General features: G+C 43.8%; 1 long non-coding RNA gene across 2 annotated transcripts; it reads right to left on the bottom strand.

The window, feature by feature from the left end:
* Positions 1 to 28: 28 nt before the first annotated feature.
* On the bottom strand, positions 29 to 14,352 carry LOC108542442 (uncharacterized). 2 transcript variants are annotated; one of them, XR_001889278.1, is made up of 3 exons: positions 13,107 to 13,188; positions 11,246 to 11,335; positions 29 to 739 (listed from the first exon to the last, which is right to left on the bottom strand). It is a non-coding gene; the product is annotated as an uncharacterized LOC108542442 (long non-coding RNA). The 2 variants fall into 2 exon arrangements; XR_001889279.1 differs by lacking the exons at positions 29 to 739; positions 13,107 to 13,188 and adding exons at positions 13,419 to 13,562; positions 14,313 to 14,352 and having other exon boundaries at positions 10,898 to 11,335.
* Positions 14,353 to 21,434: the final 7,082 nt, after the last annotated feature.

The following is a 21,434-nucleotide window of genomic DNA, read 5'->3' as shown; positions in this document are numbered from 1 at the left end:
TCAGCAGTAAGTCACAGAAAAGGCTCAACTTCTACACGGAGGCGCTGCATGAATGAGAAGGAAGACAGGCCACAAGAGGATGGCTATCTCATCATTTTTATTCTTCCACTTTGGTAACAAAGCCCTCAGGCATGGGTCCACCTGAGACTGAACCCTACTGTATAGATGTGTGCTGTCCAGTCTAGAGGCCATGTGCCACATCTGACTATTCCGCATTCAGCATGTGGCCAGTGCAGACTGAGATATTGCTGCCAGTCAGAGATGCATTCATTTCCGAGCTCTGCCCTTTATCAAGCTGCAGGACCTGTGCCAGACCCTCTGCTTCTGCCGACCCTCCTCTCCGGCATGGTGGTTGCCAGGCCTCCCCCACCTTCTTCAGTCCCTCCTGCTGCAAGGCTTCCCTACTTGAAGAATCTGAGTATCAAGCTTTTCCTGGCCTGCCTTGTCATCCCTGATCTAAATCAGCAAGGGCAGCTCTGGGCACAGCTGCTGTAAATGCAGCCCCTGCTCGCGGGAGAGGAAATGAAGGGAACAGGCCTCTCGGCAAGGCCTGGCCCAGCGTTCCCTGGACTGGCCCTGGGGCAGCTTGGAGCAGGAGGGGCTGGGCCAGTTGCCTTAGTCCTTTGAAGCTGGAATAGCTGCTTGGGTGGGGCAAGCGTGTGGATGGGGCAGGTTTTTTTCTTACTGGCAAGAATTTCCGCTTCCAATGGCATTCGTCTTTCCCAGGAACTCCCTTCAGCTAGAAGAGAAAAGAAAAAGCAAACAAAAGCAACCCTCCCTGAACAAGGAGACTTTCTTTCTATGACTGTGAGTCCCTGATAAGAAAAATCTCTGCCATTTGTGGCATCCTGTTCTAGAACCAAGCCTGCAACTCCTCTCCCTGGCAGGGCCTCTCTGGGTGTGACTGATGGCAGTGGGGGCACTGAGTGGCTTTCAGGTGGTTGCCACAAGGTCAGCAGTAGATGAACTGTTGGTGCTCAGGGACATGAATTCAAGCTGTCAGCCAAGTGTGCAAAATTACCCAGCTGAGTCTAATTTAATTCTCTCTGTCTCTTTCTCTCTCTCTCCCTTCTTAATTATGACTTAAGACACAATGTCTGGTAGACACTTAAAAGAGATTAAAATGACCATATCATCATTTTTATTCTTCCACTATGGTAACAAAACCCTTAGGCATGGGTTCACCTGACATTGAATTCTGCTGTGTGGATCCGTGCTGTCCCACCCAGAGGCCATTTACCACACGTGACTATTGAGCATTCGGAATGTGGCCAGTCCAAACTGAGATGGGCTGTAAGTGAAAAATAGGCACTGGATTTCAAAGATTTAATATGACAAAAAAAAGCTCAATAACAATTTTTATATTGATTACACGTTGAATGACAATATTTGGGATATATTGCAGTAAACAGAATATATTACTAAAATTAGTTTTTCCTAATTATATTTCTATATATATATTTTATATATATTCCTATATATAATATATATAAATATAATAATATATATAAGTTATATATTATATATTAATATATATGAAGCTTATATATAATATATATAAGAAGTTATATATATTTATATATATATAAATTAGCCGGGTGTGGTGGCACGTGCCCATAGTCCCAGCTACTCGGGAGGCTGAGGTATGAGAATTGCTTGAACCTGGGAGGCAGAGGTTGCAGTGAGCCAAGATCATGCCACTGCACTCCAGCATGGGCAACAGAGAGAGAGAGACTTTGTCTCAAAAAAGGAAATTTAAAATTGTATACATGGTTCACATTATCTTCTATTGGACAGTGCTGGTATAGAACTCAGTTTTCTTAGGATTTTAAGTCTCTACATTCAAACAAGGAAGACAATGCATTTGCCATGCCAGCCTTCCTTGCACAGTCAACCCATTTTTCCCAGGCTGCAAGATAAGCAGAGCAAAGCTTTACTTCTCGCTCATTATTCATTCCAAAAGCCTGAGAAAGGAGGTAAGCATAGGACTTTCCTCAGTCACTCAAAAGCTCCAAAAGGAATTAAATTCTCATTTTTCTCCAAAGGCAAAGCCATGGTAGTTCCTGCAGCAGGCGACCCTTGTTTCCAACAGTACCTCTTATTTAGACATGCTCATTATTTCAGTATCGTCTTTGTAATTCACTGTTCTTCTAACTAACCAATTAATAAAATGTGTTTGGAAAACCATTTATGAACAGCCACCTCAAGGATATCCCTGGCTGGAAATGTTTAGGCATAAGTCATATCGTTATTGCTAGGTGCTGCCCTGACTTGAATCTCCTAAATGAAATTACTATAACCAGTACTTGGGAGTTAGGAATACCTATACCAGCTCTTTGACTAGCAGCTGCATGATCTTGAGAAATTCACTTCCCTTGGCTGCACGTTCATCATCTATAAAATTGGCAGGTGCTTTCTAAGAGTCCTTCTACATTTTATGTTAGATTTAAAATTCTAGACTTAAAAAAACCTCAGTTTTTTATATTGCATCTTGACTGGGACAAGTTTAACAATTTCTATCATAATTAAGATGCAGTAACAAAAGTTGAACTTTTGTAGTCAACTTTCCAATATTATTCAGAAGTTTTCAGACTATCTTACAACGTTTTTCTTCTTTTAAGTTTGGGGTTATTAAATCTAAGCAGCAGAAGAACCCTTAGTATATCCTCGTTATCTTATAGTAAAAATCACATCTGGTTTGTGTAATCACCCCAGGGTAGCAATTTAGTAATGTCTTTCAAAAACTGCAAAGGTCATCTCTCATGATCCTATAGTCTCCTTCTTGGAAACTATCGTAAGGAAATTATCAGAAATTTGAACAAAGATTTATACAGAGAGTTAATGAGCCAGGCTACTTAACAAAGCAAAATAATAATAATAATAATAGTAATAAACACAATTGTTTATTACTAATAGTTATTATTAATAAAATTATTAATAATAGTAATAAACACAGATGTCGAGTAACAGGTGAACAGCTAGATAGGCAGATGATAGATAGACAGATAGACTGGTAGACAGATGATAGATAGATAAACAGATAATAGGTAGATAGACAGGTAGACATGATAGATGATAGACAGATGATAGACAGGTAGACGATAGATTAGATAGATAGATAGATAGATAGATAGATAGATAGATAATAGATGGGTAGACAGATGATACATAGATAGACAGGTAGACAGACAGATAGACATGTAGACAGATGATAGACAGAAGATAGATGATAGGTAGATAGATAGATAATAGGTAGACAGATGATAGGTAGATAGATAGATGATAGGTAGACAGATTATAGATACATAGATAGATACATAGATACATAGATAGATGATAGACAAGTAGATAGGTAGATAGAGAGATGATAGATAGATAGACAGATGATAGGTAGATAGATAGATGATAGGTAGATGATAGATAGATAAATACGTAGATAGATAGGTAGACAGATGATAGGTAGACAGGTGATAGGTAGATAGAGTGATGATAGATAGATAGATAGATAGATAGATAGACAGACAGGTAGATAATAGGTAGGTAGACAGATGATAGACAGATGATAGGTAGACAGATGATAGATAGATAGATAGATAGATAGATAGATAGATAGATAGATGATAGACAGATGATAGGTAGATAGATAGGTAGATGATGATAGAGAGATGATAGACAGATGATAGGTAGATAGATAGATAGATAATAGACAGGTAGATGATAGACAGGTAAACATGATAGATAGATAGACATGATAGGTAGATAGACAGGTAGATAGAGGTTAGACAAGTAGACAGATGATAGATGGATAGACAGGTAGACAAATGATAGATGACAGATAGATAGAGAGAGAGAGACTGGTAGACTAGATAGAAAGAAAGATAGATAATGGATACATAGATAGGTAGACAGATGATAGATAAACAGGTAGATAGATAGATGGACAGATAAAGTAAATCCATACAATAGAATGTTATCACAATTTTTTTGAGATGGAGTCTCTCTCTCTCTTGCCCAGGCTGGAGTGCAGCAGCACGATCTTGGCTCACTGCAAGCTCTGCCTCCCGGGTTCAAGTGATTCTCCTGCCTCGGCCTCCCAAGTAGCTGGGATCAAAGGCACGTACCACCACACCAAGATAATTTTTTTTATTTTCAAGATGGAGTTTCGCTCTTGTTGCCTAGGCTGGAGTACAATGGCTCCATCTCGGCTCACCACAACCTCCACCTCCTGGGTTCAAGCGATTCTCCTGCCTCAGCCTTTGGAGTAGCTGGGTTGTGCCACCACGTCCGGCTAATATTTTTGTATTTTTAGTAGAGACAGTGTTTCTCCATGTTGGTCTGGCTGGTCTCGAACTCCTGACCTCTGGTGATCCGCCCGCCTCGGCCTCCCAAAGTGCTGGGATTACAGGCATGAGCCACCGGGCCCAGCCTAATTTTTTATATTTTTGGTGGAAAAGGGGTTTCATCATGTTGGCCAGGCTGGTCTCGAACTCCTGACCTCGAGAGATCCACTCTCCTTGGCCTCCCGAAGTGTTGGTATTACAGCTGTGAGCCACTCCACCCGGCCAAAACAGTGACTTTTAAAAAGAAAACTCATCAGCCGATAGCGGTGGCTGACGCTTGTAATCTCAGCACTTTGGGAGGCCGGGGCGGGCAGATCACGAGGTCAGGAGATTGAGACCATCCTGGCTAACACAGTGAAATCCCGTCTCTACTGAAAATACAAAAAAATTAGGTGGGCCTAACAGCGGGCACCTGTCTCGGGAGACTGAGGCAGGAGAATGGCGTGAACCTGGGAGGTGGAGCTTGCAGTGAGCCGAGATCGCGCCACTGCACTCCAGCCTGGGCGACAGAGCGAGACTCCGTCTTAAAAAAAAAAAAAGAGAGAGAGAACTCATCGTGCTTTTCTAAGCCCTGTGGTGTTGAAGGCTTTGTTTGGTTCTTTAGTGGATTCATAGCTGAAGTGGAGAATCTAGCAACCCACTTGCTTTCAAACAGGACCCAGTGCATTGTGGTGTTCAATAAAGCTTTGGTTCATGATCAAATGAAGACTTGGAGAGAAAAGAATAAAGTATGAAGAGTCAAGTAAAATAACTTTTATTTTCAAGTGAATGCTGAATAATTTTTTTTTTTTTTAAGACAGAGTCTTATTCTGTTGCCCAGGCTGAAGTACAATGATGCAATCTCAGCTCACTGCAACCTCCGCCTCCTGGGTTCAAGCGATTCTCCTGCTTCAGCCTCCCGAGTAACTGAAACTACAGGTGCATGCCACCATGCCCGACTAATTTTTGTATTTTTAGTAGAGATGGATTTTCACCACCTTGGCCAGGCTGGTCTTGAACTCCTGAGCTCGTGATCCGCCTGCCTTGGCCTCCTGAAGTGCTGAGATTACAGGCGTGAGCTACCACGCCTGGCCTGAACACTACAGAAAATAATTGTGATGAATGGAGAGGGAAGAGTGATCACAGGAGCCTGGTGGAAACGGAAGTCTTTATGGGGGACACCTGTATTCATCTGTGGAGGCTGCCATAACAAAATACCACAGACGGGGTAACTTCAGCAACAGAAGTTTATTTTCTCACAGTTCTTGAGGCTGGAAGTCCATGTTCAAGGTGTACCTTTGATTTCTCCTGAAATCAAATTCTTCCCTTGACTTTCCTGGTCTGTGCAACTGCGTCACTGGTGTCTCTCTGTGAGTCTAAATTTCCTCTTTTTATAAAGACACCAGTCAGATTGGATTAGAGCCCACCCTAACAACTGCGTTTTAACTTATCACCCCCTTACAGGTCCTATCTCCAAATGCAGTCACATTCTGAGGTACTGGGCATTAGGGCTTCAATATGTGAACTTGGTGGGACACAATTTAGCCCTTAACACCACCCATCCCAAGTGATTCCCCCTGAGAGGCTGAGCGGCAGGGAAACTGGGCAGACAATTATCCATCAACTGCCAGCAAGTGTTGGTGGAGAGATGCTCGTGGAACCGAGGAAGAGAGGCATTAATTCCCTGGCATTTCCAGCCAAAGGCCACAGACATCATGCCTGAGGAGGTAAGTATGGGCAACTCCTGCTGAAACAGCAGACAAAGATTTTTACCTGGAGCCCAAAGGTCCCTGTAGGGACGTTTTTGGAGGAAGAGTGAGATACCAAGTTAGAAGAGTCAGAATGCAAGAAATTCTTTCCTCCTTGGCTAAGAAATTAGACTTGACTCTATAGATAGTGGGGAATCATTAGACACTATTTATATAATACTTGCATAACTTCCCTCTCAACTTCCCTGATTTTTGTTTTGCTTTGTTTTGTTTTTAACCCCAGGGACTAAAAGTGACCGTTCTATATGAGACTATAGAAGTGTTGCTTATGAACACAGAGCACTTAAATAAAGATAATCTTGGCAAACAAGTCTTGGGGTTGAAATAAAAGATAGCCTTTGTTCTGCCAAATAAAAATATCACAAAATTGACATAAACACTGCTCTGCTTCACTGTACTCACACAGCCAAAGCAAAAAGTCAAGTCCATTATCCACATAATTCTGTTTTATTTATGGAGATTCTGGCTTTACTGGAGGATGCCTACCTAGTCTTACTCTCTTCCAGAAAATAATTAAATCCTGAGCCATCTAAATGCTAGAGGTAAAATGAACATTCTTTCTAGAATTTTCTTCTTTAAAATATGGAGTTCTCGTATTGTACAGACTGTCCAATTCTTTCCTAACCTTTGACTTCCTCTGCTACCCTTAAGAGTTGCCAAGTTCCCCACCAAAGATCCTGAGAGGAAGGTAGTGACAAGAAAACTGTCAATGGGCTGTGATGGAGCCTGCTTTTCCTATTGAAATAGAGATTTTAGGTCAGGGATTCAAACAAAAAACCAAAACAAAACAAACTCATCGAGATGCAGGCCCCTAAATTGAGACCAACACTACTTAACTTTTAATTTAAAAGAGAGATGTAACAGAATGCCATTGGCTTCCCAGAAAAAGTGGCACTGTTCCCTACTTAAGCAAAATAGATTTAATTTGCCTTCTATTTTAAGACTTGGCCCCATCGTCTGTCCCTACCCTTGCTGTCCTGTTACCTCGTCTGTCTTCCAGACTAGTGTTTTCATCTTTGCAAGCCACCTTTATTCCTTTTCGGAACAAGACACAAATAAAGACTCACGTACCCCAACAAATAATATTTGAGGGCCCTTGTTGATGGCGCCACTAAGGCTTTTCTTCTTTTCCCCATTTTGTCTCCTGAAAGGCTGGAGTGTGGGAAAGGAAACAGCCCAGTCTTAATCATCTATATTCATAAGTGGGTGCTGGTGAAGGTAAAGTTCAGAAAGCATCCAACAGAGGGCCTATTATTTGCACCCTGGGTAGTTACTATGTGTTTGTGTCCCCCAGAATTCATATGTGGAAACCCTAAGCCCCAATGTGGTATTAGGCAATTAGGTTTAGATGAGGTCATGAAAGCAAGCCCCAAGGCCCCAAGGGATTAGTGCCCTTATAAGAAGAGGAAGATAAACCAGAGCTTCCTCTTTCTGCCATGTGAGGATATGTTGAGAAGGAGGCTGTCTGCTGGCCAGGAAGAGAGCCCTCACCAGAAACACAATCTGCCCATACCTTGATTTTGGACTTCCCAGCCTCCAGAACTGTAAGAAATAAATATCTGTTATTTAAGCTAGACAGTCTATGGTATTTTGTTATAGCAGCCTGAGCTGGCTTCAGACCTCCAGGGATTGCATCAGCCCAGACTCGAAGGTAAAGCAGCAAACCTCCAGGGAGTTTTCCCTCTGAGCCACCTGGCAAGTCATGTGCGTGGGCCACAACAGCACTAATGCATTTCTATCAGTTCTCTGCTGAGTGCCTGAACTGGTGTAGCCTTGGCCAGCCTTGAGGATTCCAGAGCCTTGGCTTAGCAATTTCTTTCTCCCTTATGAGAACTGGAAACACCAGTCTTTATGTCTCTGATGCTCACCCCAGAGTTTCTTACACTCATAGCATTTGGTGGAGCTTCACAGAGTAAAATTTTTCTCTTGTGCATTCTCTTGGGAGCTGGCCTTTTCTCTTACTGCTAATGTGACAGTTTCCATAAAATATCACTATGTGCCATCTCTCTAAATTTATGGCTAATTTACTTTTCTTCTAGCTCATTCAATGAAAAGCAGTCACAATAAATTCCACATTGCGTTTTTTAGCTGGGCAGACATTCCAAGTTGACAACAATATCTTAATTACAGAAGCTTGTCCTGTTCATCTAAATGGAGACCAATAAGACTTAATTGCCTGAATTGGGGAGATGGAGTTGATTCTAAAACCTGTGTCACTGCCAAGATATTTGCTGCCTACTAAGCAAGCTGATCATGTTTCCCTGAAGCAATTTACACAGAGCACAGTGGAGCAGAGTTAGGATAATTATTCTGAAATTAATCCATATGAAAACCCACATAAACTTGCTTGACATTTGGATTGTGATCAAAACACAATTTGACTTTTCCTCTCTTGTTGTCTTCAAGTTTTATCTAGTAAGGGTCATCTTTGCTGGCACCTGCATCACTCAGGCCTTCCTGCAGTCTCTTGAAGGCCCAAACATAGTCTCAATTCAGTAAAAGGAATGTCTTCCCTCCCTCCCCAGGGTGGAACTATTTTTGGGTGGGAAGCCTGATGGGTTTTTACTCTCTTCCTGACTGCTTGCCAGGTGGAGGGTCAAAGGGCATCAGAGAAAGAGAAGCGGAGGCAGAAGACGGTTCCTATTGCAATGGGACATCCCAAGTTGGGCCCTGCTCCCGTGCCTGGCAGACTGTTAAGGCTGATGCTCTTGCAGGGCCCTTTCAGAAATCCTCTGCTGGCCCCTCTTCCCTGTGAGGGGAGTTCCTTTGATAGGGCAAATACATCTCCATCCCCAATAACCCCTTCGTCAACCTGAGACACCTCCAGGTTACCCCTCCAGTGTCCCACAGCTGGGGCCTCCTGGACCAGACACATCACAGTCTCTGTCTTAGTCCATTCCTGCTGTTAACACAATACCACAGAGTGGATAATTGATCAGCAATGATAATTCATATCCTACAATTTTAAAGGATGGGAAGCCCAAGATCAAGGCCCTAGTGGGTTTATGGTGGGGGCTGTCCTCTGCTTCCAAAATGGCACCTTGTCTCTGCGTCCTTTGGAGGGGACAAATGCTGTGTCCCTTGGCAGAAGGGCTGAAGGGCAAAAAGGGGGGCCTAACTAGTTCCCTCCAGTCCTTTTATAAGACACTAATCACATCCTTGAGGGGTGGAGCCTCATGGCCTAATCACCTCCTAAAGGCATCACCTCTCTCAATACTGTTGCTTTGGGGATGAAGTTTCAACATGAATTTGGAGGTACACAAATATTCAAACCATAGTAGCCCCACAGCTGCCTTCCTGCTCCCGCAGATGTGGGGAGCAGGGAGCCCCCAGTCCAGCAGCTCCCTAGCACCTCCAAAACACTTAGTCATCTCTGGCCTTCAGATTTTTTTCACAGCACTTAAACCCCAGTCCATGGAGACAGAGGCCAGCCCTCAGGGGCTCCCAATGGCATTAACATTTTGTCAAAGCTCTCAAGGCTCCTCTGGAAATCTTCCTGGTCTACACTCTGGGGAGGGGTAGGTGGGACTCGCAGCACAGCCCCGTGTTGCACTATCACAGCTCACTGCAGTCTCAAACTCCTGGGTTCAAGCCATCCTTTGCCTCAGCCTCCTGCGTAGATGGGACTACAGGTGTGTGCTATCGAGAACTGTCTCTAAAAGTAGGATTTCAAATAACAGCTGTTGTCTGGTAAGGGAGAGTTCCTTCACAGTAGTCCTTTCGATGTCTGCCACAGGGCCAGGCATGCTGGTTCACACCTGCAATCCCAGCACTTTGAGAAGTCAAAGCGGGAGGATCACTGTTCTGTGTCCTGCCTTGTCTTCCTTAGCATCTTTCCCTGCTGCCACAGAGATCTCTTTCATTTGTCTAATAGCTGGTTGTATTCCTTTGTTGGTTAATGTATTTATCAATTCCATGTTGAAGGCTTTGAAGCATTATTGTTTCTACAAGTGATATGGTCTGGCTGTGTCCCCACTCAAATCTCATCTTGAATTGTGGCTCCCATAATTCCCACGTGTTGTGGGAGGGACCCGGTGGGAGACAACTGACTTATGGGAAGGTTTTCCCATACTGTTCTCCCAGTAGAGAAAAGTTTCACGAGGTCTGATGGTTTTATCAGGGGAAGCCCCTTTTGCTTGGTTCTCATTCTCTCTCTTCCCTGCCACCCTTTAAGATGTGCCTTTTGCCTTCTACCGTGATTGTGAGGCCACCCCAGGCACTTGTAACTGTGAATCCATTAAACCTGTTTTTCTTTATAAATTACCCAGAGTTTGGTATGTCTTTTTCAGCAGCATGAAAACGGACTGATAATGACAAGTTGATCTCTCTCTCTTTTTTTTTTTTTTTTTTTTGAGCCAGTGTCTCACTCTGTTACCCAGGCTGGAGTGCAGTCACATGATCACAATCACGGCTCACTGCAGCCTCAACCTCCTGGGGTCAAGCAGTCCTCCCACCTCAGCCTCCCAGGTAGCAGGGACTACAAGCACAGGTCACCATGCCTGGCTAATTTTTTATGCATTGGATGGGGAAAGAGTTAACATCTGAGAAGATAAAAGTAGAATCTGAAAGGAGGGAAGCAACAGAGAGTCTGGAAATGTGGCAGGGCCGGGGCAGAGTTGGGTTTGGAGTGGGAGGCGTGTGGAGACAGGTTTGGGAACAGCCTCAGTAGGGGAGAAGTTGGAATCTGGAAGAATTTGGAAACAGGTTTCTGAAGGGCTTCAGGCCCTTTATGCTTTTTTTGCTTATTTCTTTTTGAGCTTTTCTCTTAGGTTTGGGAGTTTGCCAAAGGAATGTGCTCTGCAAGTAAGTCAACAAATAGTTCCTGAGGATCTGCTCTATGAAAAGCCCAAATTGTCTTTGAACAGCATGCATTGTTTAAAAATGTTTAATTGTGGTAAAACATACGTGACATAAAATTTGCCATCGACTATTTTTTAAACAATATTTTAGATGATGCATAATAGATATACACAGTTTCAGGGCTGCCATCAACCATCTTTAAGTGCACAGTTCAGTTAAGTATATTCACACTGTTATACAACCAATCTCCAAAACATTTCCATTACCATTAAACAACAGTTCTCCATTTTCCTTCCCCTGGACCCTGGCAACCGCCCTTCTACCTTCTGTTTCTATGAGTTTGGTTACTCTAGATACCTCATGGAACTGGGATCATTCAGTCATTGTCTTTGTGTTGCAGAGCAAGCATTTTAAAGTCCTGCCATGTGTCCATCACTGTGTGTGATTCTGAAATAGAAAAGGAGGATCTTTAAAAATGGATCTTTTTTTCACTACCACTGTCATCAGCAAAGCTGGGCAAAGGGCAGACCCTGGCTATGGCCTCTCACATTGCCCCAGTCCCTGGCATAAATGCCTCACCCAAACTTCTATTCTGGCCCTAACTTTTCTCCCTGCCCCCATCCAATGCTGCCTGGACCAGCTGTCACACCGGACTTTGGGACAAATTAATTCACAAGAAACTGTCAACGGCTGACAGAGTAATAAGTCAGATTGTGTTTCAATGTAAAGAACGAAATATCTTTTTAACAAAATATAGAGAAGGGGTCTCACTATGTTGCCCAGGCTGGTCTCAAACTCCTGGGCTCAAGGGATCCTCCTGCCTCAGTCTCTCGAGTATCTATAGCTGTGTGCCGACAAGAACTAAATCTCTAAAACTGGAACTTCAGATGACCGCAGTAGCCTGGTAAGGGAGAGCCCGTTCACAGCGGTCCTTTAGGTGTCTGCACAAAGCGACTGCGTTTCTCTCTGCCCGTCACTGTAAGCCTGTGGCCCTCAGGATAAAACACTTTGCCTTATAGGTACATCTTAGGAAGAATTCATCCCACTGAAGTTGCCATCAACTGGCAGAGCACTCAGCTGGCAGTGGTGTGGACCTGCTGTCTCCCTGCTCTGTGCTGGAGTGGAGCCCCTGTGAACTGCCTCTGCCACAGGCAAAGTTCTGAGGGAAACTAGAGAAACTGGACTGACTTGGGGGAACCATTTATGACACCAGGTAAAAGACCTCAGAATGCCAGCCTCTTCAGGGCCACGGCTGTAGGGGCCTACTTCCTGTCTTAGTTCAGGTTCTAGAAGCCGAGCCTAAGACAGGGATTCCAGGGCATGTGATTTCTCCAGGGAGTGCCCTTCAGGAAAAACCTCCACGACCATTAGGGAAGGATGAGCCAAGAAAGGATGGGTCTTGGGTAAAGCCGAGCTGTGACCTGAGGCCCAAGGGCCACTGGAGCATTTCCATAGGGCAGTCACACCGTCCTTCAGAGAAGGGGGCTGGCCTTTGTGCCTCCTCATCAGTCAGCCTCTGGCTGCAGTAGCAGGACTAACCTCCCAGGTCACAGCAGCTTGGGACAAAGTCCCTGCCTGGTAAAAGGATCTGGCTGGTTCTTTCAGGGGAACGTAACATCTGCATGACTCATGCGTGCAAACCACCCACACGCTAGGAATCTGAAGTGGTTGCTCCTAGAAACAGAAATAAACGACCGTCCAGTGATGAAGAGTTTTCCCCAGCAAAGAGACAACTGGGAAGAGCTTTCCAGTGTGAGAACCGAGGTTGTGGTTTAAGGTAACTAATGATTTACATAAAGCCAACTTCTATATTACCTGATACATGGTGAAATATGGACACAGCGCTTTTTGAGAGGCAGAGAAAAATAACTCAGTACACAAGTTTACTGCCTGTAAAACCCAACACCATAAAATTCCCTCCAATAAGAATCGGCACCAGACAGGCATTGAAATATTTAGCATCTTCTGAGATGTAATTACTACTCCGCTGTGTGCATCTGTGTTTGTTGTCCCCTCCGAATGGAACAGGATGCGATTTCACTGAATTGGCAGATTTCTCCACCTGGCTTTTGAGCAGTTGGTCATTTTACAGGCTGGTGGTGAACGCCTTTCCCCAAACCCCCAGCACACAGGCAGGCACCCTCCGCCCCAGCTCCCAAATCCAAGAGAAAACTCAAAGAGAACTCAACCAAGGGTGGATGGTTTTTCTGTCAGTTACCTCCTTTCTGATCCTTCCAGAACCCACAACGGCCAGTCGGCTGTGACACTGGGGGCAGATCAGGAGTCTATAAATGACATATGACTAAGAAGCAGAGGGATACCAGCTGCTTATTGACAAAGTGGGTGGCTCCCAGTGAGGCGTGGAAGGACAGAACTGGCCCAGGCCAGCTGGGAGGCTTTGGCACATAAAACAGAGCCTGCTGGGTCACAGCACAGCCACTGTCGTTATGTGAAACTTGAACCTGACCTTCTACCCAACAAGCTATCTCATATGGGTTTCTCCTTGGTTTCTTGCAAGATTTGTACTCACCAAAGTAGCACTGATTTCAAGGAAGTAGCTTCTGTGTTTCTTTATGGCTGAATACTGGGTCAACTAGCGGTTTGCCCAATCCAGAAATTCAGGGTGATGAGACTGTGCCGTTAGGGTGGGGTGCCCCCTTCAAACTCCTGCATCCTGTGGGCACATGGGCTTCAGTCCCAAGGAGTTAGCCTCTTTGGGGTACACATCCAGTGCTGGGGCCAGCGAAAGAATCCAGATTCCCTAGTCACACGAAAAAGGTGCCTCCTCCTCTGCCAAAGTTCACTGTCAACTCTGTCCCAGGGCCCCAACAGCACTAACACCAGCTCCCCCTCCACCAGTGTAGAACGGTGGGTCATAAGGTGCTGGCATGGATGTGGAGATCAGCTAGTTCAGGAGGCTTCACACTGGCTTTGGCTTACAGTTTTTAAATAAAAGTAAAATGTAAAGATGAGGCAGCTCAGGTCAGTGCAGAGGGGAGACCTGACTCCTGCTTACTCGCCCACCCCCGTGCGCAAGCCCTGGGGGACCTCCATGGGTGGCCCAGGAATCCCTCAGCACTTTGGAAAGCCCTGAGCCAATGCAACCCTCCTTCTGCACACTGAGAGACTCAGACCTAAAAGGGAAAGCCACGGAGGGTGGGTCCTGGGTCCTTCTCGCCACCCTATGCAGTTGGCCTCCTGGCCTGCAGGCTTCAGAAGGCACCTATTGGAGCCCTGTTCCTTCCCCAGGTCAAGTCCTCTCCCTGGTCACTGCTCTGCACCAAGTGCCAGGCCTGATTTTTATTGTTCTCAGACTCAGGCCCTGCCTCTTCATCCCTGTAAACCCGAGGCCCCTGCAAGCCCCTTTCCGCACCTGTGTGTGCTCTACAACGGAGGCACCTGGGCTGGGGCAGCGACTATTTACCTTGTTGAGGCAAAGGATAAGCGTGACTTCCTTTGTTTGATGTTGCTACATTATTAGAAAAAATAAAACCACAGGCCCGACAAAGAGGTTTCAGATATGACTGGATGGCACCATCTCCCAGGGCCATGGGGGTTGAGGCCAGGGCCCAGGCTAGGTGATGAGAATCACCAGGACACAAAGACAGCAGACTCTGCGATGACGATGCAGAAAAATGACAAGGGGATTACGTCACTCTCCTGGAAGCTTCGGAGTCCACCTGCTTCCCTAACGAGGCATTTCTTAATGCCCGAAATGGCTGAGGCCTCACCCCGCTGAGTCCTTCCTTTTCTTACATCCTGTGCCTTCCGTTCGCTTCCCCGCCCTCTGCTCTCCACCTTTGCCCTGTCATTTGTTTCCCCGCTCCCTGCTCCTTGCACCCACTCCTTCTCTCTGTATCTGGCCTCCACATGTCTATTCTCTGCCTTTTCTTGTTGGCTGTCTTTTCCTTCTGTCCTTCTATCCTGCCCTTCTTTCTGTTTCTCCTTTAGCTGTGTGCAGGAACACACTTACTTGCACACAAGCACATACAATGCAGGTATGCACATGCATACACAATCCCACACAAGTTCACACTCAGAGAACTACACACAACCACATGCAGAAGCATGCGCACATGCATGCCCACACGCACACACAATGCATGTGTGAACACACACGATCATCCATAATCACGTACAGTCCCGCATAGACAATCTCATACAGCTTATGCTCACACAGTCTCTCTCTCTCTCACACACACACACACACACACACACACACACACAAACACTCACCTCTCTCTAGACCAAGCTAAGTAAACTCAGAAGAGACCTGCTTTTAACCCACAGGCTTGTTGACGCCTCTTTGTACTAAGAGTGATTAGCAACACAGGAGTGTCTCAGCTAATTAAGTAATCCTGAAGCTGGAGGCCAATAAGCTAGGAGTCCTCTTGTATAAAACTGGTTCCAGCCATGGCACCCCCCGGAAAGGAGGCTTCTGTCTCAGTCATTTGAGCAGGTGGCGACCTCAGCAGCTGCAGCTAGACTGCTAAGAGATGGCACTCCCCATAACTTTTGAAGACGGTTGTGGTTAGAGTTTGGAGGCCTACTTTGGTTTTGATCTTCTGAGACTGGGTTTAGAAAGGAAGCATTATTTTGAGAAGGGAGATTGTAATCACATTGGCTTTTTTTTTTTTTTTTTGAGACGGAGTCTCGCTCTGTCGCCCAGGCTGGAGTGCAGTGGCCGGATCTCAGCTCACTGCAAGCTCTGCCTCCCGGGTTTATGCCATTCTCCTGCCTCAGCCTCCCGAGTAGCTGGGACTACAGGCCCCGCCAACTCGCCCGGCTAGTTTTTTGTATTTTTTTTTTTAGTAGAGACGGGGTTTCAGCGGGTTAGCCAGGATGGTCTCGATCTCCTGACCTCGTGATCCGCCCGTCTCGGCCTCCCAAAGTGCTTGGATTACAGGCTTGAGCCACCGCGCCCGGCCTCTTATTTCTTTTTAATGTATTTGAGGCAAACATAATGGTTTAGGATTCCCTGTCAGATGGTAGTTTGAAGACACTTACCGTGAAGACAAGTAGACTTTCAACTAAAGTGACCATGGCACCTGAGCCCTTTATCAGGAAAAGTAGTCTGATAAGAATAAGGAAAGTAGAACAGAATATCTAAAATTGGGACCTTTCCAGAGAGTCTGCAGTATGTGGTAGTTTTTGATATTCAGTCATCGCCAAGGGCAATGATGTAGTATTGGATAATAATCAGTGCCCAGAATAAGTTCTCCCACAAATCGCAAAAATGCTAAAGTTTAATGTATTCTGTTTAAGCAGAAAGGAATAATAAGAACATAATGTCTCTGTGTATATATGAAGAAATATATATGGAGAGAAATATAGAGAGATATATGGAGTTATAATACATATATATGATTTAGACAGAATTTAATCTTCCTATGGGTTAAAAATGTTCATCTGGCCAGGTGTGATGGTTCACACCTGTAATCCCAGTGCTTTGGGAGGCTGAGGCAGGAAGATCACTTGAAGCCAAGGGTTCTAGACCAGCCTGGGAAACATAGCAAGATCTCCATCTCTACACAAAATTAAAAAATTAACTGAGAGAGATGGCACACACCTGTAAGACTGAGGCAAGAGGACTGCTTGAGCCCAGGAGTTTGAGGCTGCAGTGAGCTACATCACACCACTGTACTCCAGCCTGGATGACAAAGTGAGACTGAGTCTCAAATACATATATTTATCTTACAAAATGTTTAAAATAAAAAAATGTTTGGGTCCTAAACAGGCAAGCCCTCATCTCTGTGGAAAAACTCATATATCACCATGACATATTTTGCAAGAGTTCCAAGTAGCAGGGATTTCCCCATATGCAATTCATAAGCAATTCTCAAGTGCCTAGTAGCTGTGGGGAATTGGTTGCTTTTCTATCTTTGAAGACACACCAGTTGATACTATGGCAGGACATTAGTTGTCTCTTGCTTCTGTAACAAATTACAACAAGCTTAGTGGTTTAAAACAACATATATTTATTATCTTACAGTTCTATAGGTCAGAAGACTAAAATAGGTCCCACTGGGCTAAAATCAAGGTGTTGGCAGGACTGTGTTTCCCTATGGAGTTTCTAGGGAAGAAATTGGAAATTGTTTCCTTGTCTTTTTCAGCTTCTGGAAGCCCCTCACATTCCTTGGTTCGTGGCCCCTTCCTCCATCTTCAAAGCCATCAGTGGCAGGTAAAGTCCTTCTCATGTTGCATCCATCTGACCCACAGTCATGTCTTCCTCTCTCCACAGCTGGGAAAGTTCATCTCTTTCGAAGGATTCATAGGATTAGATTGGGCCCACTGAATAATCAAGGATAATCTCCCCATCTCACAGTCCTTAAAATTAATCATATTTGCAAATTCCCTTTTGCCATGTGAGGTAACATATTCACAGGTTCCAGACATTAGGAGGTGGGCTCATTCCAGTGCCATTATTCTGCCGATCATAGTCAAGTAGAGGATAGGATTCCAGACTTGGAATTAGCAGAAGTCGATGCAAGCTCAAGTAAGAAATGGCAGCAAACTATCACACAACTAGAGTAAGGCATGGAATTGCTTTGAATTTGTACTTTCTCCCTTGGTCAAAACAAACAAGCAAACAAACAAAAAACAAAAAAAGAAAAGAAAATAGGAGGTGTTCTCTATTTCATTAACTATGTCAGAGAGCAATCTGAGGCTGTCACACTCCAAAAGCATGACACACAGTCCTAGGAGAAAGCCATTTGCAATGTCCTGAGGGAAGCAGGGCACTGAGAGAGCTCGGCACTTGTCAGAACATGTCATGAACTACCAGCTTCAGAGAAAATAGCTACCTGATCAGTATGTTGGGTTTGACATCTTTGAGCAAGTCTCCAGGGTGCATTTCAGGAGACTTGGGCTCTAGCACAGTGACAGTAAGGGAGGAGAAAACAAAGATGGTTGAAACCCTTGTGTCCCCGGATTCTAGTTACATATGATTTAGTGAAGGGATCAAGCACGTGCATAACTCAGATACACGGCAGGATGAAAAAGGCTACAGCTTGAGGAGGAATGGGCTACAGGACTCATGCCTATGATCCATCCAGGTTACTGCTTTGTCTCTGATAGAGACCCAAAGGAACAGTTTTGGGATAGGTCAGCCAAACGGAAAGGCCAAGAACATCCCCTAAATGTGCCTGCCTTCCCTCTAATAATCCATTATGGTTCTATCTTACATTAATTCCTTTAATCTCATTTTTAAAACCCTAATGCAATTGCATAGACCTTTCAGACCCTAAAAGCATTCAGAGCAGATATGGTACCTTTTTTTTTCTTTTCTTTTTTTAATAACATAGAAGTTTGTGAAATGCCTCCTGTCTTTTTTCCTACTAGGGATCCGGATAGCCTGGCTATCTGCCTCCCCAGGATAAAAGTAGTGAAGCACCTGTTTTTTGAGCTTAGTGTTGGCAAATGTGGCTAATACCCAACTGTCCAGGTGTTCATGAGAGGCTTACTATATTCTTAGCAGTGTGCTTGTTCATCATGTTGGAACAAGATTTTTCCACATGGAGTTGTAGGGTTTTTGGTGTTTTGCTTTGGCATATTCAAATGGATGTAACAATATAAAAGAATATAAAAGTAAAGGCATAGTGAATAGTCTGTCGGGGGAAGGCAAGTGGGAGAGGAAGTATGGAGGAGGATGGAAATATCAAAATTCCTACCTTACAGAGAATCAAGAGTTGATATGGATAATTGATGGCACAAAAAACAGGGGTCTGGGTATGCATTTGAAGTTGCAGAGATAACTGGCAGAGGAACTCAGGGTAGTGCATTTAGCAGGGAGAAAGGAGAGGAGAGAAGGCAATGGGGAGGAGGGTGAAGTGGCTGATGAGCTGTGGGGAGGTGGGGGATGGTGTCTCGGGGCCAAAGTCCCATCTCTCAGGACAGGAAGTCAAAGACAATACCTAAAGTTGGTGAAATGAGAAGCAGTGGTATAAGCATGTTGGGGAAAGATAGAGAAATAACCTCCAGAAACAAATAAACAGAAGTGATGAAATGCAGTTAGCTCAGGGAGCAGAACTGGGGTCGAAGAGGGCTGAGCAGAGGTTAGTTGCTATTCACTGAAGAGCCCTATTAACCCAAATGATTTTCTAAAAGCCAATGTATATGTGCTAGCTGATGAAAAAATGTTGAACAAGAAGAGTCCTTTTATTTTTACAATATTTTACTCTTTCAGAGAGGTTTAATTCTTTTTTTTAATAAAAATGAGTTATAATTACAAATATTAGCTACATATATAGTGTAGCTATCATATGTGGGGTGCACGTGTATAAGTATTAATTACTACATTGAGTTTTTATTCTTTGCCAATATTTTATTGTGAAAATATTCAAACACAAAAGAAGTTGAAAGGATTTTTCAATAAACACCCCTATACCTACTGCCTAGATTCTATCACTAATATTTCATTATGCGTGCTTCATTACCTATCTGACCGTCTATCTCTTCCTCCATCTGTGAATTTATCTTAGCTTTTTGAAAAAACACATAGCATAAAATGTACCATTTAGCAATTTTCAAATGGACAGCTCAATAGTGTTAAATATGTTCACATTGTTGTGAAAGAGATCACCAGGGCTTTTTCTTCTTGCAAATCTAAAACTCTACATCCATTAAGCAAGTTCCTTTTTTCCTTCCCCTCCCCACACAGCCCCTGCTTAACCACCATTCAACTTTCTGTTTCTATAAATTTGACTACTTTAGATACCTCACGTAAGTGGAATCATACAGTATTTGTCTTTTTATGACTGGTTTATATCACGTAGCATAATATCCTCGAGGTTTATCCATGTTGTCTCAAATGAGAGGATGTCTTTCCTTTTTTTAAGTCTGAAAAGTAGTCCATTATATGCTGATACCAGATTTTCTTTATTCATCTGTCAGTAGACACTTGAGTTGCTTCCATATCTTGGCTCTTGTGAATCATGCTGCAGTAAACATGGGTGTGGAAATACCTCGTTGAGATCCTGTTTTCAATTCTTTTGAATATATACTTGAACATGGGATTGCTGGATCATATAGCAGTTCTAATTTTTAGTTTTGAGGAATGTTCATACTGTTTTCATTTTATAATCCCATCAACAGTGCACAAAGATTCCAATTTTTCCACATTCTTATAAATTCTTGTTTTTTTCAGTTGTTTTTTAAAATAGTTGCCATTCTAGTGAGTGCGAAGTGATTATTACATTGATTTTTTAAAAGTTCGTGTTAATCTTCTTCTAGGTAACTGAGCAAATAGGGTTCCCAGGAGAAACTGCAATGCTGATGACTAAATTAGGCTACACTGTCCTTAGAAGTGGATGATCTGTCACGGAGCTTTCAGGGCAAATCAGGGATGACAGAATTTCTTTTCATGGTAAATTTCATTCTTATTTCCTTGGTTAAATCGGTGTCACTTCATAGGTTGGTTTAAAAAGCCACAGGTTAGACAACATTGCAGGTGCTAAGACAACTGTAATTCTATGTGTTAATGGTCAGATTAAGAACCATGTTTAATATGTTGAATTTCTCATTGATTCTAAACCACTGGGCACCTTGCAGTGTCTATGCCAGATTAAGGCTTTGTTCTCTAGTTGAAAACCTCTTTCAGATGAAAGGCATATTGGCTTTTGAGACAAAGTTACCTCTTCAGGCTTCTGGAGCTTTGACTCAGTTTTCCTTAGATGGAAATGTTTGTCCTTCTGCTTGACAGGAAGACATTCTCTTTTTGTTTCCATTTCTGTGCAGGAGCCTGGAGATCACCTTTTTAATTATATCATGAAGAACCCAGGGACAGGAGTACACTCTGCCCTAAGGTATTATTGTAGATGGATCTAGTACTAAACGTGACCTTGGGGTGTTTGTGAAGCTAGTGAAGAGATTAGCAAACAGAAATGTTAAGAACAATTAATCCCTTTCTGCATAGCAGCATGGTAGTTGCTCTGCAAAGACAATTCTCCAAACAGATTTCCTAGTCACTTTCAGTGCTGTGCTTGCATTTGGGGGCGGATTGAAAGGCTGAAGCTGAGCAAGTGTGTGGGAAAGCAAGTGATTACTGCTCCCCAAATACCGTGTGATGCGCCCGGTCACCCCTGACAAATCAGTAACCAATTAATCCCACCATAATTGGTTGACCCTTGGCTAATCCCATTTCTAGATCATATTTACTTGGCAGATCATGCCAGTCATCTAATTAGCATTCTTCATGGTTATTCCACCCCCGCATGGACCCCTTTGGAATACCATATGCACGGTGATATTCAGTGAGAAGCGAGGTGTATGCATATGGCACTCCTCTCTGCTTTGATTAGTAAACAAATTAAATAATTGATGTTAATTTAGATAACAGGGCACTTACCATGTTGGCCAGCTCTCTGCTAAGCATTTTGGCAGGCAAGATCTTACTTCATTCTCACTATCCTATGACAGAGGTACTGTTGTTATTCCCATTTCAGAGATGGCCAAAGTGAGGTTTAAGAAGGTTAAGTGGGTTGCCACATTAAAGCTAGGATCTGAGCCAGGCCTATCTTGAGTCTGAGTCTGAACAGAACATTTTTTT

The sequence above is a fragment of the Rhinopithecus bieti genome, unplaced genomic scaffold, assembly GCF_001698545.2.
Source record: "Rhinopithecus bieti isolate Rb0 unplaced genomic scaffold, ASM169854v2 scaffold_21201, whole genome shotgun sequence".
Lineage (NCBI taxonomy): Eukaryota > Metazoa > Chordata > Mammalia > Primates > Cercopithecidae > Rhinopithecus > Rhinopithecus bieti.
Note: the sequence above shows the minus strand (reverse complement) of the source record. Positions and strands in the feature narration are given on the sequence as shown.